Source organism: Ailuropoda melanoleuca, chromosome 2, assembly GCF_002007445.2.
Source record: "Ailuropoda melanoleuca isolate Jingjing chromosome 2, ASM200744v2, whole genome shotgun sequence".
Lineage (NCBI taxonomy): Eukaryota > Metazoa > Chordata > Mammalia > Carnivora > Ursidae > Ailuropoda > Ailuropoda melanoleuca.
In genome coordinates, this window is record NC_048219.1 from 32,572,464 (window position 1) to 32,589,956 (window position 17,493).

The window sequence follows — 17,493 nt, forward strand, 5'->3', positions numbered from 1 at the left end:
TGTGTGACCTTGAGCAAGTTACTTAACCCCTCTGTGCCTATGTGTCCTCAGCTGTGCAATAAGGGTGACTATAGTAGCAAGTTCGTAGGAGCATGTGAAGAGTATATGAGTTAATAAAGAGTTTAGAAGAGTACTTGGCATGCCATGTTTTGGTAGGGTTAGTTGTCTTTGTCATCTCCATTGTATATATGAGGAAATAGTCCAGAGAAAGCGAGTGAATTGCTTGAGGTCACCTAACCAGTAGGTGAAGGAGCAGTGAAATTTGGGGCTCTTTCAACTATATCTGAGCTCATATATTGCCTTTGAATATTCTAATTTATAACATTATTACCCCAACATTATTTATCATTGGCAGGACAGAGGAGGACAATTTCAAAGGTAGCAAACTTGAGACTCACTAAAGGGAGATGATTGTGCCAAGGCCACGTACGTGGCATCTGGCAGAGTTGGATACTGAACTCAGGTCTTAGGCTAGCTCACCCATTCACCACACAGCAGGAGGGTGGCCAGGGGAGGAGCAGAGTGGGCAGGGCCCGTTAAATGGGTGAGAAACAAGATGGCTGACTTGGCAACTGAGATGTGAGGACAGGAAGTCTGGATGGAGGTGCAAACCATGGGCTAAAGTTTCTACATGTACGCTGTATAATGATTATAATATTGAGCAAGATGATTTCCAACCACAAAGCTTGAAACAGAGTTTACTTTGTGCTATGTGACGACCACCCTGTCTGAGAGCAAGCCTGCTTAGCTCGGAGAGCAAAGTACACATCTCACAGCTGAGTGGGCTTCCCCAGGGCAGGCTGCAGCCACCTACCCGCCACCCCCAAGTGTGGTCAGCATGTGCTGATGCTGATGTCTGAGACAATCCACTGTCTCCGTGACTCCCTCAGTGCACCATTAATGAGCTCATTCTGTGCCCAGCACTGTGCCCGGCACTGAGCTGAAAGGAAGCGAAACCCGTGACCCTGAAGAGCTGGAATCCAGTGGAGGAGAAGCACGTTAAACATGGGAAGTACTGACAGATCGAGAGTAAGGTGTTGTGGGGGCACAGAGGGGAGACTAAATCTGGCTCAACGGGCAAGCAAAAGTGGCGCTCAGAGCAGGTGACGTCTGAGCAGAGTTTTGAAGAAGAGGACACTCCTGACAGGAGGGGTGTGACATGTGAGAGGGATGGCATTGTAAGTGGAGGGAACAGCAAAAACAAAGGCTCTGTGCAAATGCCACCTCCTCAGAGCAGCTGTCCTCTTCACCTCTCCTACTTATGCCATTACATGACCTGTTTATTATCCATCTCTCACTGGATATAAGCACCATCCAAGCAGACCTACTGATTTCTATATTGCTGTATCCCAGTGCCAACAACCATACGCAGCACACAGTAGGCACTCAATAAATATCTGTCAAATAAATGAGCCAGTTGCAGGTGGGTGCGGCTAAGAATACCAAGAAGTGCTTGTATGCTTGCATCTTTAATGTGAAGCAGGATTTAGGGACCATTTTTTCTCTTTCTCTCCCATAAAATACATGTATTGAAATGTAGAGAGGAGGAGGAGAAAGGAGTTGACATTTATTGAATACTGACTATGGTGATAGTTCACATAATTTCAATCTCTGTAACGGCTTGTGGGTAGGTATTACTCTCCCTCATTTATAGTAAAGAAATTCTAGGTGCACATGATTTATTCATTCTCCCAGCTACTGAAGGAAGTGGCAGGGTTGGGATTTGAACACGGGTCTGCCGAATCCCCTAGGTCTGCCCAGGGACCATATGGGAGCCCCCTCTGGAGCCCTGTGTGCAATGAGGTACTGTGTAACCTGCATGCAGTGTGACAAGCTGGCAGGAAGGTCCACTGCTTCCCAGGTGCCTGCTCTGATCCCGGTCTTTTCATGATGTCACTATTCTCTTGATAATCTCTGGTGCAAAGTACTCACATCCCCTTTGACTGTGTAAGGAAATAGGTTCAGAAACCCGAGTAACCCAAGTCAAGATCACCTGACTGGTGGAGCGGGTGGGGAAACAGCACTTTCAAACCTGGGGGGTCCAGGAGGTCTGACTCCCAAACCTCTGATCCTCCCCCTAAGCTACTCTGAGCCCAGACCAGAGGAATTTGAAATCTCAAAAGAAATCTCCATTTCAGTTCCTGGAACACATGACAGTTTCTCAACCCCAGATTGTTCTCAGCTCAGTATGAAAACATAGAACAGGGTATGAATGCCTGAGTGAAAGAAAGACCTAAACTTAAATTATTCCAGAATGGCACGCTATTGTCAGTGATTGACAACCAGTCTCGACTCTCACCAGTGACAGCCACACACAAAGTAAGCCTTCAAAAAGAGCTTGGTTCTCTTCAATTAGCAGAGCTGAAATGAAACCACTTAGAAAATTATACTATTGGGCAACTGGTGGGTTTTAAACATAATGAGAAAAATAAAGGCTAGGCTGATGTTTACTGTCAGCTGAGCTAGAGACGTCAGATGTGCCAGGACTTGGGCCCACACGTTCTCCCTGTGTGCCGCTCTACCACAGCTCCAACCCCAGAGCCATTCTTTCATTCCTGTAGCAAATCCATTTCGGTTCCCTGCTGTCACAGACTAGAGCTACGATGGGGAGCAAAACAGGTACGGTCCCTGCCTCCTGATGCTCCCAGACAAGTAAACAGGGTTGTGAGGCCCTGTGATAGGTGACATAATGGGGAAAGGCAGGGTGCTCAGAGGCATTGCACAGAGAGAGGGCTACACAACTGAAATTTCACACTGAGTGGAAAACAGTCCTGTGGGGCAGAAAAGCCTGCCCAGCAGGCTGTGTGATTAGCCATCGGGAGAAGGACAAGGGTGGCCAGGACAGGGGCCAGGCAGCTGTGGAAGGCATGGGCTCTCCTCCTGCTGGGCCCATCTGTCTATTCCCTGGGAGTGCTAGAATCACAGCTCTGGAAAGCTGGGAGAACTTCAAGTCACTCGGCACCATTCATTCAACAAACCATGTCCCAGATATGCAACGGCTCAGGAGGAAACAAGGACCTGCAAGTGATTCCTGGGGCCCAGGTGGACCAGGCTGATCAAAGAGGGCCAGGGATGGGAAAGGTTTGCACTTTATGCCAAGGCAATGGGGAGCCACTGAGGGCTTGAGGCAAAGGAAGTGACACGGTCAGATTTGGGATTTGCCAGATACCACTCAGAGAGCGGAGTGCAGAGGCTGGGCCCTGAGCTCTGAATGACTAACCCCGGAGCCTCTGACCTTATCCCAGCCTCATACTTGTGGGGCTCCTACAATCTATAGGGCCAAGAGCTGGAAGAAATGGACAAGAAAAAGTATTTATCTGACTGAAGGAGAACTCCAGGATAGACTTACTTCTCAGATCTGGATCTCAGTGGAACAGGAAGACAGCAAAGATTAGATGCTATTTCTGCCTTGGTCTATAATGAGCTGTTTAGCAGGGGACCAGTCAATCCCCCTCACCCAAACCACATCCTCATCTGTGTGATGGGTGGAGAGTTCGGTGGCTAATTACAAACGATGATCACAACCTGAGCCAAGTGCTCACCTGAGTTAATGTCCACAAACCCCCCGTGAAATAGATCCAATTATCATCATCGTCATTTTACAGCAGTGGAAACTGGAATTTGGAGATGTTAAATAGCTTGATGAGAGTCAGGTATTAAGTGAGTTATAGAATCGGGATCTGAACCCAGCTTTGCAAGGGCTTGATTGTGAAAGCATCCTAGTTTGAGGCCCTCATTCATTTGTTTCCTAAGGACTTTCTGAGCACCTGGTCTGTAACGGTGAAGAGATGAGGAGGCAGAGTTCCTCCAGAGACAGACACATACCCTCTTGCAGGGTGGGAGCTCTGAATTCCAGTCCTGCCTGTGTCGTTAACTTGGCCTCCATGTAAAGAGTGTGCAGGGTGTGTACAGAGGGAGAGGTGAGGAGGTGGTTACGACAAAAACCTCTCTCTTGGTCTTCCTCCTGTACTTGGGAGTCACCCTGTGTCAATGGGATGTCACAGAAGACCCAGGAATGAGATGGCCAACCCCTGGCACAGTCGAAACAACAGCATCACCCCCAGTGAACTTAACCTGAGTCTACCAGGCACCCACATAAAGGGCTGATGGGGCAGCTGGGTCCTTACTGGGGAGATCCAGCCACCACAGTCTGGCTAGAAGCGGCCCCTCCAGCTCTCAGAGCCAGGCCACTCACGATGGACAGAGCCCAAAAACCCATTGTGAGAGGGGGTCTCTTCCTTGTAGGTCATGAGACTTGGCCAGGCCTGGGGCCTAAATAAGGGAAAGGTGCCCCTGGAGGCAAGCTTAGATAAGCTGCCCCAATCCATAGACAGCAATACACCATCCAATTAGAGCTAATTAGCCGCCTTTGGAGCAGGGACAGCAGAAAGGCCAGAGAGCGACTGTTGGGAGGGCTGTGCCTCCCCTTATGCCCCCCTGACCCTCCGGCAGTGCTTGCAGGAACCAAGACAGGCAGACCTGCCCTCCCACCCTCAGGTAACCCACCCTCCTCTGACTAATGAACCGAATCCGGTGACGGAGGGTACAACCTGCTGAGAAATGTTTTCTCCCTTCTTCTAATAAACTTTTCAAAAAGGCTCCTGAGATCCACGGCTGGATTCTCCCATGAACACAGCCCCAGGTGTTGAGGGGACAGAGTCACACAGTAACAGCTCATTTAGCAGGGAACAAATGACCTCCTTTCAGGCCAACAATTGAAACATTATACACTCAGACAAGTGCTGGGGCCCAAGATGGGTGTCGATCGGAAAGACAGGCAGAGGACACAGCACCCATTCCTTTGAGAAATCCCCTGACTGCTTTGGGGGCGGGGGGGAACGGTGAATGAAAGATGATGTTCTCTTCAAACAACCCAGAAGGCAAAATGCGAAAGTGTTGGTTGGAATAAAATATTGAAATCAAAATGATTATTAACAGTAATAATAGCTTACACGTACATGTGTACAGTCCCTTGTCATTCATAATTCACTTTCACATGCATCACCTCTTTGAAGCTTCACACCAATTTTATGCAGCAGGGAAGGCAAAAGGCAGCATCCCCATTTTATAGAGAAGGATTTGGAGAGGCTGAGAGCTTAAGCCCAATGTCACACAAGACACATGTCAACGCCACAGTTCAAATCAAGCCTTCCAATTCCAAATCCACTACACTTTCCATATTTGCACAGCAAATCCAAACTTTGTTATGTTCCCTTTATACTTTTTTTTAAATCATAATAAATTAGGGCTGGAAAAGTTCTTAATAATCACTGGAAACCTGGAACCCAAATATGTTAAACCACATACCCAAGGTCAAACATCAAAGTAGGATAGGTCCTTGGTCTCCATACTCCCTCCAGGTCAATGTTCTTCTGACTCTGCGTCCATTCAGGCCTGATGACAAGGACTATTTCTACAGAAACTAGCAACATGAATATTTTCTTTTATGTTGTCCCTTTAAAAACAGTAGATGCCAATGACAAACATTTCCTTTTGACACAAGTCTTTATTTCTAATAAAGCAAAGACATTAATGTGGTGGGAGAAACAAGCATAGAAGGGGAGAATGATTCAGTAGAGTTCCCTGCATGCAGTAGGGGTTCAATAAATGTTTGCTGGATTGGATGTAGTGAAATGAGTGTGGACCCACAGGGAAACAAGAGAAAGAGAAGGTATTTTGCACACACATTGATGGAAAGGCATCGACTCTGTGTAACACGCTGTGCTAGGAGTTTGGCACAAAGAAGACATTTGCCATATTCCAAGCTGGTTTTCGACATCAGCTTGATGCTCCCACTGTCTTAACATCACACACTCCCAGAGAGAACACAGCGGGATGTGTGCTTCCGGGCAATCCCTTGGAAAATGCTTGACCTTCACTGAAGTTTTGACATTGTTTTCAGTGTCACCTCCGTGTCTTTTTTTTTTTTTTAGGGAAAAATTGTGGAGTAAAGAAAGAAGTATATAAAGGGAGGCAAAAACTGTTAGTGAAATCCTAGTGACAAACCTGATGTCAGGAGGCATTCTCTCACTCTGTCACTGAACTGCTCTATACATGATTCTCCCTTGGTAACTTCTGTCAATTTCTGTCTACTTTTACTCTTCCTCTCAATTCACTGCAGGTTTCATGGTATTTGGGGGTCGGTCGGTTCTTTGGGATGTAGGAAATGTCACAGATCACCACTTTATACTTTGGTCTAGAAAGTGTGCTAGCGATCACTACTGTTCATTGAACACCTGCAACAATAATGATTATTGGAAAATCAAAGGGATAGCTGAATTTTATGGAGTGTCCACTATATGTTCCATGCTAAGCACGCCACATGTATTATTTTATTTAGCCTTTATACAACCACCCTGTGATGTTTAATTTGTCTAAAGCTATATAAACTACATGGTGGCAAAGTCAGATTCTGACTTCGGAGTCCATGTCCTTCACCAGATAGGGATCATGCATTCTTTTATTCATTTGCACAACCACTATGTCCCTCCCAGGCCTTGCGCTAGCTACTGAGATGCAGAGAGAAAAGACAAAGACCATGCTCTCAGGCAGCTTGCACTAGCATGAGCAGACTGATAAACCAAAGGTCACATATTATGTGCTAGGGGTAGTGACAGAAGGGATTGCTGGGTGCTTTGGGCATATCCAGGAGGGACACCTAATCCAGTCTAGGAAGGGACAAAGAAGATTCCCAGAGGAAATGGTACTTCTGTCTTAAAGAGTAGGCAGAAGACTGCCAAATGAAGGGGGACATGAAGGACAGTTTCCTCATGGTGCAGGGAGAGGAGCGCAGCAGGCACAGAGACGTGGAAGCTTGGGAGAGCCTGGGCACGTTCAAGAGTCTTCCAAGCAGTTCAGAATGGATTGCACCCAGAATAGAAAGCTGGATAGCAAAAAGAAAGAGGATTGGAGAGGAATGATATACAGGATACAAACCAAGGAGGGGCTTCTCTGCCACACTAAAGAGTTTGAGTTACATCCTGAAAGCCACGGTGGCCTCTGAGGGTTTGTGAGCTAGTGTGTGATGTTCAAGGGGAAGGCTTACTGCCTACTTACACGCCACTCCCAGAAGGGAAAAGCAAGGCAGCAACACTTCCATCGCTTCTCCTCAAAGGAAAGGGACTGATTTATCTTTTGGGTGAAATCCAGAGAGGAGCACAAACGTATGTGGCTACAGCAGATATGCTCTAGACTCTCAGCACAATTCCAACCACACTTCTGTGTTTCTTACACTTCTGCGAGACCCAGGAGTGACTACAGGGTGCTCTGGGACACCAAGCAGACACACTTGCACGAGGCTTGGAGGGAGGAAGTGAAAAGACAGCTGGTATCTGCCATGTGCAGAGAGAGTAGCTCTTCTGGGGCAGCTCAGACAAAGATCCTCCCATGTGTCCCTAGCAACAGTGTCATCTCCACCCTAACAATTCCATGGTGTGATTGAATAACTGTCCTCACATCCAAGCTTGGCCCCCAGGATCCTTCTAGAATGGGGTAGGCTACCCAACACCCATTAATAAATCCCCTTCTGCTTAAACTGTGTCATCATCAACTAAGAACCTAATTGATACAACACGACAGCTCCCTTCTTTCTGTCCTTCAAAGTTGCCTGACCTCAGAGATCCTCATTCGTTGCTATGAGGCCAATTGTGGTCCTACAGGGGGAAAGGGAGACCTGTATATATCCAGCTCAGACCAACTGAAAGAGAAAGTTCAGGAGTCCTGCTGCAGCTGCACAACGTACACAGTCTCCAACCAAGCTTTAACAGAAATAAGACCAAGGCTTCATCTTTGACTAGCCCCAGTGTTCATCTCCTATTTGGTTTTTAACTCGGAGGGAGAAAGCGCATAATTAAATATCACTCCTACCCATCAAACCTCCCCACACCTGGAAAAAATAGATCACATTTGTGCTTTGGAAGCAGGGCAATCAATTAGAATCAGCCATTAGGCTGAAATAAACCCAATTCCAGAGTCAGTCTGGAGTAAGGAAGGAGATGCTTCTGTGTTAATCAGAAAGGCAATGGGAGCCCATGGGGTGCAGAAACTTCAGCTGGGCCATGCAATCTGTTGATTACCAGGAGACCTTTTTTTTGCAAAGGAGGTCATAATCTCAAACTTGTCTTATTTGCAGGGGGCTGATTTTCCCCTTGACTCTCACAGAGTTGCCAACACACCTGCTTCCAAAGCATGCGGTCTCCTCACCTAGACCTCTTAAAGTAGAGAATGAAGGTGGAATAGGAAATTGGAATAATTAACCTCGAGTGCAGCCACAGAGGACTATACAGGGCATGAGCTAAATTAAAGAAAAATCAGCCAGAAAGTTCCAAATTTTCTAGTCCCTGAACTCCATGTCAGCATTTTCTCATCACTCACAAGGAGAGAAAGTTTAGAAATACAGCTCTCTTTATTGAGCAACTATTTTACGTGCCATGCCATAGTGGGCGGTGGGGAGAGAAAGTAGACAACTGCACTCAAGAGTTGACACTCTGGCGAGAAAGCTGAGAGGACACCGGGGATGACGCGTGTAGGTGTGGCAGACGCTGCTAGCGCGTCCACCAACATCCGTTCTCCCCGTCTTCTAATACAGCACCCCGCTTCCGGCACATGGCCACCCAGAGTAAAAACAGTACTCCGAGCCTCCCTTCAGTCAGGAGGGGTCAGGAGCAACGGCGCTAGTCAACGAAGATGCAAAAAGAAATTACGGAGGCAACTTCTGGCCACATGCTTAAAAGAAATGGGAAGGTTCTCCTCCGACCTCTTTCTTCCAGCCATCTAGTTTGAATGAGGATGTGGTGACGTACCGTCCTGGATCATGAAGACGGCAGCAAAGTCCTAGGGGTGGAGAAGCAGCGAGCTAAAAGGAGCCCGGACGCCGCACGACTTCACGGCACACAGCTGCCCTATATGCTCAGACCTTCACAAGACTGAAGTATATAGATTTCTACCACTCTTAAGATCTTGTAATCCCTTATATTTAGGGTCGTGGCTACATGCCGTTGGACCTACATCCTAATTGAGATGGCAGGCCACCACTTCACTTACTTAGCAATCTCACCTTCCCAGGAAACAGTTGTAAACAAAGAAACAAAAAAGACCCCTAAACAGTCTCGGGTGTATCCTCACTGTGGAGGCTAAGGCACTTTATTCACAGTAATGGCGCGCAGGCCAAGGTGCTTATTGACCCTTAATACACCCACACTTCCAGTGAGCAGGATTCCTGCTACATTAGTCCACAGCCAATGCAAAGATGGGTAGAAAGGGACGAGGACAACTTTTAGAGGCAGGTAAATTGATAATACCAAGACACAATAGCACAATCTGATAGGGAGGAAAAAGACTGCAAAAGTACAAAAATTAGTTATTAGAATCTAAAATCTGCACATCCAGAGGTCTGAGGCCACTTGTATATAGGTAAACAGTCCTGCATCACAAAATAATCCTTCAGGGCTCAGGTGGTTAAGCGTCTGCCTTTGGCTCAGATCTTGGGGTCCTGGGATCTAGCCCCATGACAGGCTCCCCAATCAGCAGGGGGACTGCTGCTCCCTCTCCCTCTGCCCCCCTGCCCCCACTCATGCTCTCTCTCTCTCTCAAATAAATAAAATCTTAAAAAAATAGCCCTTAAGATTATCAAGTATACAGCCCAACACAACTACTGATGCTTATAATGATATTTCTGAGTCACATTCATTTTAAAAAGGAGGGAAATGTAGGAGAAGGAAGGGAAGAATGAAGGGGGGGTAAACAGAAGGAGGAATGAACCATGAGAGACTGTGGACTCTGGTAAACAAACTGAGGGCTTCAGAGGGGAGGGGGGTGGGGAAGTGGGACAGGCCGGTAATGGGTATTAAGGAGGGCACGTATTACATGGAGCACTGGGTGTTATATGCAAACAATGAATCATGGGACACTACATCAAAAACTAAGGATGTACTGTATGGTGACTAACATAACATAATAAAAAATTATTATTAAAAAAAAGGAGGGAAATGTATAATTAATTGATAAATATTTCCAAAACATTAGTCATCTTGAAATTTTGTTAATTTGAAACATCCCAGTCTATGGATGCCTCATACATGTTATTTCATGCAATTCAATGTTAAATGAAATATGCTTGAATATCACACAAGCAGTCAATGTTATAACCCTTTATTCTGAACCTACACTTTTTTAGGCCTTGCCCTAGATGTGATGTCTTAGAGATGAATCAGACACATCACTGCTGTCTAGTAACTCACAGTCTAGTTTGGGCACAGACCAATAAACAGATCATTATGGCACCAGATCAAACTTCTAAGGAAAGAAAATCATATACAATATAGATGAAAGAAAAAAGAATATGAAAGGAATCCTTATGAAATAAGAAAAAGACCATCAAAAAGAAAAACAGGCAAAGATGAATTAGCTGTGCATCGAGAAGCAAATCCAAATGCCCAATGAACAAGAGATGAAGAATATGAAGTAAATAACAATGAGCTATCACTTGCTACCTAACCAGGTTAGCTAAAGTGAATGATTACACATGCTCCTGGCAAAGATGTAGGGAAAAGACTATTTCATACATGTTAACGGAAATGTGAATTATTACATTCTCCTGGGAAAGATATGTGGCACTATCTCCTAAAACTTTAAAAAGTACATATCCTTTGACTTAGAAATCTTAGTTTTGGGACGCTATTCTTAAAAGTTCAAGCATAACAATAGATAATGATAAACATACAAGGATGCTTATTTCAGCATTGTGTATAAAAATTAGTGAAACAAAAGTAAATGCTCATTGGTAGGGAAATGGTTGAAAAATTTGTTGTGTATTCATACCATTGAAACTCACAAAGCCATTGGAAAGAGTGATGTATCTATACAAATTGGCTGAGGGAGGGCTGGTGGGGGTGAGTGGCAGAAAAGTTTCTATAGTGTTTTAAGTGAGAAATACAGAATGTCAAGAAATACATATATGATCTTGTCTTTTAAATCAATGACAAAACTCCTTATGTATGTACATACTGTGTATGAACATACATGTGTAAATATTATGAAAGCATAGAGAAAATATAAAAGATATCTAGGTTATTAGATTAGTTTATGGGGCAAGGGACAGTAAAAAAGCAAACAAAAACTGGATTAAAAAATAGATGCCCAGAACAAAAAGCAAACAGCTTTCATAATAAGGCAGGGTATATAAAATCACATCCATCTATATATGCTAATATATGGGTCTAAGGACATAAATGAAACGACAGTCACCAAATTATAGATAACACAATGGGAATTTCAAATGATTTTTACTAACTCTTTATATTTTTCTATACTTGCACATTTTTTACAGTTAACTTGTATTATTCATATGATTTGAAAAATTAATAAAGTGATTTAAAAAAAAACCCCACCATTGTCATGCCTGTCAATATTCAGTAGAGTTAACTAAGAAAACTTCATGCAGGACTCGGCGCCTGACCTCGGCTTTAAAAGCCTAGTGGATCTGCAGGAGATTTGAAAAGGAAGGGTGTTCCAGGCAGGAAGAACTTCGTAAGTACAAGTAGGGACATAGACAGGAACCTGGGGACTAAGCCTCAGGCAGTCTGCCTTATCTGGAACAGAGGATGAAGAAAAAGCACGTGGCTGGAATTCCATGACCACAGTAAAAAGCAAACAGATAAGAAGTAGAAATGGCCACCATCATGCATAAGCAAAAATAAAATTTTTAGAGTTCACATTAACAAAGGAAACAGCTTGGTTTCTTCAAGTTCTACAAATTGACAAATATTTTGAGTTCTTAGGACTCTGTCCATGGTGACACCATGTGTTTCACTCAGATGTAAACTTCAGTTTGGTAACATTTTCATTTTAAACCCTCCTTCCTGTCAGTTTCCAGCTCGGCTGTAAATATTTGCTGGGAGAAAAAAATGTCACTAAAGATCTGAGCTCAAGCTTCTAAAAAAAAAAATGGTCATTTTGAAACAAGAAGTCATACTCTGCATCTTAATTAAGCAAGAAGTGTCAAGACCTATGGCTTGGAGTTCATTTCAGAAAAAAAAAATCGTTTTTATTTATTAAAAGCCAATGAATACAAATGAATTCTGTATTTGGTGTTCATTCTTGTTCAATTCTACCCCCTTTGAGACAGGAACTTCATGGGCTTTGCTAGATAAATTGAAAGGTTGTCTGGTGGCACTGGGTCTTCTGTCCTCCACAATAAGGCTGTTTCATAAGCCGTAAGTGAGCAACTGTTCATGATACAGGATTCCTGCACTCTCGCCAACAAAGAAATAGTCTAAATATCACCAGGTGATGGTCACTACCTTGCCCAAACCAACCAGTGTCACACAGCACCCCAACCTAAGTTGATTTCAACCTGAGAAACACTCCCTTTTCTCTTCTACAAGTGCCTCTCGCTCTCTAGACAGGGCTTGTAGCCATGAGGACCCCAAATTTCCTATTCCCACCACCACATTAAGAAGTACGGCAACTAATACTGTTCTTCCATTTCCAGGAAATTGAAAGAGACACACAGGAACTTCAAGTGACCCTTCTGATGGGTAGAGTTCACCAGGTAGAGTAGGAATGTGTTTTCTAGACAAGGAAAAAAAGTTGTACCCACAAACGTATGAAAGGTACATCTGTAGTGCGTACATGTGATGTGAGTGTAGTGTGTGTATGCGTGTGTGTATGTGATGATGCTCTATACAGGTGTGTGTGTGTGAGAGAGGGCTGTGTGTGTGTGTGTGTGTGTGTGTGTGTGTGTGTGTAGGAGGGAGCCAGAAGGCCAGGCTCTGAAAGGCTCTGAAGTCTATGGTCAGATATTTGAATAATATGCTTGAGGCAACAGGGAAACTTCTATGTTTTTTGATCTGGGGAATAACATGATCAAAGCTATGCTTTAGAAAGATCAAGTCACAGCTCTGGGGAGGGCCTGTACTGTAGGTCAGGAGATGAGTCGGGGGCTCTGAGGATGGTCTGGAATGGGGACAAGGAGGCTGGACAGGAGAAAATTAATTGGAATTACTTTCCCATCACTCTTAGTTTTAGATGGCAGGCAAAAGTATTTACTATCATTTTTCTTTTTTCCTCCAACTTTAAATAAACAAAAAACACATCTTTAAAAATTTGTCCATTCTATGAAAGACATTTAAAACAAAGGAATAGCTCCCCTCCAAAATTATTTGGACACCTAGCCCGTCCAACGGGAGTACCCCAATCTGACCCAGACAAGAATCTGCTTTGGGGGTTATGCAAAACACATCTGTTAAGCGAACAGATCCTTACCAGCTCCAAACACACACCAGCAACGGCAGCCTCCCAGTCAAGGAAGAGACAAGAACCAGAGTTGATGGTTTCTGTGGTACAATGTTTATGTCATAAGTAATTATCTGATTATGTCAAAGCCGAGTTCCAAGCAAGTCTATCCGGAAGAAGTCTTTTGCAGCTCAGGGTTTTCCTCTATATTCTTTCAAGACAGGCAATAAAACAAGACTTTAGTTCCTGTGGGCCCTTCTGTCCCCCTCTGTGAACTAGAATTCCTCCTCCCTCTATGTCCTCCCCTGCCTATGTTTCCTCCTCTTTCTCTACCTCTCCTGTCTCCTTCCCACTGCCTGCCTCTTTTCGAAGACTGAAGCTGTCTCTGTCCCTCTGTTTCTCTCTTCCCACCGTCCCCACCTCATCCTCTTTCACTCTGTCCTCTCTCCCTTCCTTCTCCCCCCATCTCCCTTCCCACTATATAAAAAAGCTTAAATTTTAGAAGAGGAGGAAGGCCTTTGCTAGCACAAGAATCTGAACAATAAATAGGATCACAGCGAGGTGAATGGCTGAGTCCAGCTTCAAGAAAAAAAATAAATCTTGGAAAAGAGAGAGGGCTGAATGGTGGCCCTTCATTTTGTGGAAGGCGGGTGGAGCCTATGGCTCCCAGTTGTCCCTGAACACCAGTATCACTAGGCAGTCTTCCAGCTGGGCACTTCCTATATGCTCCTAAGCCCCAGCCAGCTTTTTCCACTGGGAGTGAGGTGGCACTGCCGCTGTCACATTGCACTGCTCAGCTACTCCTCTTGATCAGCTCAGAAAGGAAGAAAACCCATAAAATTCAGAACCAGCTCATGTCAGCACTGCAGGGGATGTCAATGACCACCTGGTCCAACGTGGTCAGGTCACTGGTGGAGAGAAGGGGGCCCTGGCTCACTAAATGCCAGGGGGACTCATTATTAGAAAACCCAGACCTAGGACCTGTTGCAAAAATCCCTCTGCCCTGGGAACAGTTCTAGGTGTCTGCCTTCTGAAAAGAAATCTACAGTATAGGGCTCAGATGCATAAACAGATAGGATAAGCTTAAAATAGAGACAGAAAGGGATTCAAATGCACACTGTACACATTAGAAATCCCCTTTATGCTGCTGGCAAAAAAGGATTTGAGAAAGAAGTCTGTTGAAGATGGGGCTGCAGTGGTGGAGGGCTCGAAGCTATGAAGACCTTTTTAATATGGCTGTATTGTAATACTGCAGTGCCAAACCCCGCCAGTCACTCCAAAAAAGAAAAGGAAGCCCGCTTAGCAGCAGAACTTCCCAGCCCTGGAGACAGATTGTCTCCCATTTGCACCCATTTAATAACCGCTTTATTTAACAAGAGTGGGGGAAATGTGCATCCTCGGAAGGCACAGCACAAGAAACCTCCTGCAACGACGACGCGATTCCTTGGACATGAAACTAAAATGCATTCATCGGAACTCAGTCTCCCAAAACAGCAGCAAAGCCACCGTGAGGCGATTTCCAGGCAAGAGCCCCTCAGAGACGACGAGGGGGATGGGGCTGGCAAGCAGGGGACACACCTTTTCTGAGCTGTTGGAAATATGCTGCCTGCAAAGTCCACCCAGGCTGTGCTGCCAAGGGTTAATTTCCGGGGGGGGGGGAATTGCACACACTCACACCCCTACTGAATCCCCACAACCTCTGCCGCCACCACACATTTGGATTTTTTTAAATCTCAAATTCCCGGATCAGCCATATCTTTTCGGAACAGCCCCTCCACCTGGGCTGGATTCCCATCTCATCACTAGTGAAAGCCCAGAGAGCCGGGCATAATTATTTTGCTACAAGGTTATGCCTAATTGGCCACTAACCTAATTGATTAATCATCTCATTTTTCAAGGCAGCATCAAAGAGCCAAACTGAGGGGAGAGAGAGAAAACCTGCATCCAGGTGGCGCGGGGGGTAAAATTACGGACTCGGGGAAAGACCCGCAGCCACCTTGCCTGGTTTCTGGATACAAAAGTGTACAGAAAATCACAGAAAACCCAGAATGAGTGGGGAAATGTGCAAGATCACAAAAGGACAGAGTCGGGAACCTCGACGCTGCCCAGCCAGCCTGAGTCCAGCCGCCTCGGAGAGGATGAAGTTGTTTCGCCTGGGCTGGGAAGGGTTAAGTGGCTGCGCGTCAACCCAGCCTAGGCTAGCGAGGGGGGAGCAAAAACCACTTGCCCCAATATCGCGGAGTCCGCGTGGGGGCCCCCGGGGGTCGCCCTCGGGTTCCGGCCACAACTTGCGCGGCTCTGCGCGGCTGCCCTCGCCTGCGTCTTTGCGCGCCACCCAAAACTTTGCGCACACTGCAGCCGCCGCCCGCCCGCTTTTCTCAGGGAGTCGCATGCCTCCAAGTGCCGCGGCAGCCCCTCCGCAGCCGCCGCTGCCCGGTTCGGGCTCCAGACTTTTCCCTCGCTGCCTCCAGTTCCCACCCAGGGGGCTCCCTCGCGGCTGCGGGAGCGCTGCGCCCACCGGGCGGTGGGCAGGCGGTGCGGGCGCGGCGTTCCAGATGACCACCTCGCCCGGTCCGGGCAGCACCCGCGGGACAGATTGGTCCGCGCGGCCATCCCCACCCCGGAGCGCCCACCCTGAGCCTCCCGCGCCGAGGCAGGCGAGAGCAACACCTTCTCCTACCTTCCAGCCGCTGAGGACCACACTCTCCGCTCAGCCCTCTCGACTCATCCTCTGGCTGCAGGAGAGGGCGACGGGGCTCCGCTTTTGTTCCCTGGGGCTGGCAGGTCCGTGTGGGGCCAGGGCGCGGGAGCTGCGGCGGAGCTGGGTATCCCGGACGGGGGATGCTCAGCTCACTCCCAGCAGCTCTGCCGGCAGCAGTAGCGGCGGTGGCAGCAGCGGCAGCAGCAGCAGTAGCGGCAGCGGTAGAGATAGTGCCGGCTCTCTGCAGGCCACATCTTTCATACCTTATACATCACTACCGCATTCCCCCGAATAGGGGAGCCCCACAGCATTTCGCCACCTAGCGCAAAATGCAGGAGCCCGCAGCAGTGGCAAAGCCGACCAGGCCAGAATGTGAGCACTTGGAGGGCAGAAGGACCTCAGTACCTGGGGGCAGATACCCCTGCCTCTCCTATGTCAGTGAGGCCTATAACTTGCAGCCATTCTGCCGTGCTCACCTTCTGGGATTGGCTGTTCCTCGGGGTGGTCTGGACTTGAGGCCAGGCAGTGACAATTTATCAGGGGGAGCCCTCTTTGCTGCTGCTGGAGTCTTGGCCAGCACGTGTCTTTACACAGCCTCTTCCCTGCTTTCGTCTTCACGCAGGAGGCTTTGCAGCAACAGATACATACTTCTCTGTGTCTTGGAGACGTTTCTGCTCTTCCCCAGATCCAGTATGTGTGCTCAGGAGCAGGCTGACCATAAGCAAACTGCTAAATGATGGAGCCTCCATTTCTTCATCTGCAAAATGGGAATCAGATTATCTGTCTCATAGGACTATTGTGAGAACCAAATGACATAAACACAGAGCTTGACACATGTTGAGTGATAGCTTTCTTCCTTCACCCAGTGTAGGTCCTCCTTTCCTGGGATAATAATATATCAGTAATTTGTCTATTCAAAAGTATTTATTGAGTGCTTACTTATGTGACAATCTCTATTTTATGGAGTGGGGTAGGACTTTCAAAAAGATAGGCAAGTGATCCTTACTCTCTTGAAACTTTCTAGTACAAGGACACAGAAAATAAATGAGAAAATTAGCAAGACACTGGCAGATAGTAATAATAACTATGGCAATGTAAGTGACAACAAGTTAATGTCAGGTGATAGCATGTGATAGGAAATGACCAGGGTAGGACATCAGGCTGGAGGTTGGGAAAGGACTGTCTGAGAAGATGGCAATTGACCTGAGACCTCTATGATAAGGGGCCAGGCATGAAAGATCTGAAAGGGGAAACACTAAAGACCAAGAGAACAGCAAGTGCAAAGGCCCTGAAGTGGGAGTGAGTTGAATGCATTTGAGGAACAGAAGAAAACTAACTGTGGCTGGAATATAGCAAGAGTGGTCATTAGTGGTATGAGATAAGGTGGAGAGGTCAGAGAGAGAGGTTGGTCTTATGGGAGGAAGTCACGTGATTCGACTCAGTTTGGAATTCGGAGGGATGTGATTATTCTGGGATTGGAGAGAGTAGAAGTTGCATTTGTAAATGCTATGCAGAGAATGGACTGGAAGGGACACGGGTGGAAGTAGGGTACCAATCAG

General features: G+C 46.4%; 1 protein-coding gene across 7 annotated transcripts in view; it reads right to left on the reverse strand.

The window, feature by feature from the left end:
• Positions 1-16,230, reverse strand: part of DAB1 (DAB adaptor protein 1) — a 1,110,909-nt gene extending 1,094,679 nt beyond the window's left edge. For 3 of the 7 annotated variants that reach the window (XM_034653282.1, XM_034653279.1, XM_034653284.1), the window contains exon 1: positions 15,914-16,227. The gene's annotated coding sequence lies outside the window, so the exon portion shown is untranslated. Of the gene's footprint in view, positions 1-15,913 lie in introns of all 7 variants that reach the window. The other 4 variants (XM_034653311.1, XM_034653315.1, XM_034653319.1 and 1 more) reach the window with 4 other exon arrangements.
• Positions 16,231-17,493: the final 1,263 nt, after the last annotated feature.